The following is a 1,705-nucleotide window of genomic DNA, read 5'->3' as shown; positions in this document are numbered from 1 at the left end:
GGGGGAGCGGCTGCCCCTCCCTGCGCGGCGGCGCCGCCCGCGCCTCGGAGGACCGCGCGCAGGGAGGGGCACGGGGACCATGGGGGGAATAGGGGCTAGGGGGGCTAGAGGGGCTATAGGGGGCAGTAACGAAATAGGGGGTTATAGACGGCAATCGGGGCTATAGGGGGAATAGGGGCAATAGGGGGAATAGGGGCTATAGGGACTATAGGGGCTATAGGGGGCAGTAATGAAATGGGGGGCTATAGAGGGCAATAGGGGCTATAGGAGCTATAGGGGCTATAGGGGGAATAGGGGCTATAGGGGCTATAGAGTGCAGTAATGAAATGGGGGGCTATAGAGGGCAATGGGGGCTATAGGGGGAATAGGTGCTAGAGGGGCTAGAGGGGGAATAGGGGCTATAGGGGCTATAGGGGGCAGTAATGAAATGGGGGGTTATAGACAACAATGGGGGCTATTGGGGGAATAGGGGCTAGAGGGGGAATAGGGGCTAGAGGGGACAATAAGGAAATGGGGGGCTATAGAGGGTAGTGGGGGCTACAGGGGGAATAGGGGCTATAAGGGGAATGGGGACTATAGGGGCTAGAGAGGGCTATAGGGGGGATTAGGGGGCTATAGGGGCAATAAGGAAATGCGGAGCAATGGGGGATATAGGGGGAATGGTGGTTATAGGGGAAACGGGGCTATAGGGGGAATAGGGACTACAGGAGGAATAGGGGCTACAGGGGGCAATAAGGAAATGGGGGGCTATAGGGGCCAATGGGGGCTATAGGAGAAACGGAGCTATGGGGGCAATAAGGAAATGGGGGCAATGGGGCTATTGGGGGAAGAGGGGCTATAGGGGGCTGCTAAGGAAATGGGAGGGAATGGGACTATAGAGGGTGATGGGGAGAATAGAGGCTTTAGGGGGCAATGGGGGCTATAGGGGACCATACGGAAATGGGGCCATAGGGTGCGATGAGGCTACAGGGGCAGCAGGGCAATGGGGACAGCGGGGAGCTACATGGGGCAACAGGCAGAATGGGGCTATAGGGGCCATGGGGGGCTATGGGGGCAGTCCCAGCCCCACACCTCGCTCAGGACCCTTCACCGCCCCCCCCCAGCTCCGACCTGGGACCCCAAGTGACACCGACGCCGTGGGGGGGACAAGAGCTTTATTGGGGGTGAGGGGGTGGTGCGAGGGGTGACCCGGGTTGGCCACGGGTGGTCCCAGGTGGTCACGGGCGGTCTTGGACACATGGGCGGTCGCAGGTGAAGACGGGAGAGCTCGGGGGGGACACGGGTGGTCCCAGGTGGTCACGGGTGGCCCCACGAGGACAAGGTTGGACGCGGATGGTCCCGGGTGGTCCCAGGTGGCCCCGGGTACGTGGGTGGTCGCAGGTGCTCACGGGAGGTTCAGGACACGTGGGTGGGCTTGGGTGGACACGGGTGGTCTCAGGTGGTCACGGGTGGCCCCACGAGGACAAGGCTGGACACGGGGGGCCCCGGGTGGCCCCGGCAGCGGCGCCGACCTCAGTCGGAGTCGCTGGAGGAGGATGATGACGATGACGAAGAGCGCTGCGGGGGCACCAGAGCACCGTGAGGTGGTGGGGGGACATGGGGGGTGGCATCATCACCCCCCCCCGGCCCCGGCTCCCCCCCCAGGGTGCCCCCCGTCACCTTCCCGCTCTTGTGCTTCTTCTGCGCCTTCTTCAGCCTCTTCCTC

General features: G+C 62.9%; 1 long non-coding RNA gene across 1 annotated transcript; it reads right to left on the bottom strand.

Annotated features, from left to right (window-relative positions):
- Positions 1-1,214: 1,214 nt before the first annotated feature.
- LOC112952257 lies at positions 1,215-1,702 on the bottom strand. Its single transcript, XR_003250353.1, has 2 exons — positions 1,660-1,702; positions 1,215-1,557 (listed from the first exon to the last, which is right to left on the bottom strand). It is a non-coding gene; the product is annotated as an uncharacterized LOC112952257 (long non-coding RNA).
- Between the last annotated feature and the right edge of the window lie 3 nt (positions 1,703-1,705).

Source organism: Nothoprocta perdicaria, unplaced genomic scaffold (assembly GCF_003342845.1).
Source record: "Nothoprocta perdicaria isolate Ctin4 unplaced genomic scaffold, notPer1 scaffold_398, whole genome shotgun sequence".
NCBI lineage: Eukaryota > Metazoa > Chordata > Aves > Tinamiformes > Tinamidae > Nothoprocta > Nothoprocta perdicaria.
This window is presented reverse-complemented; position numbering and strand designations above follow the sequence as displayed.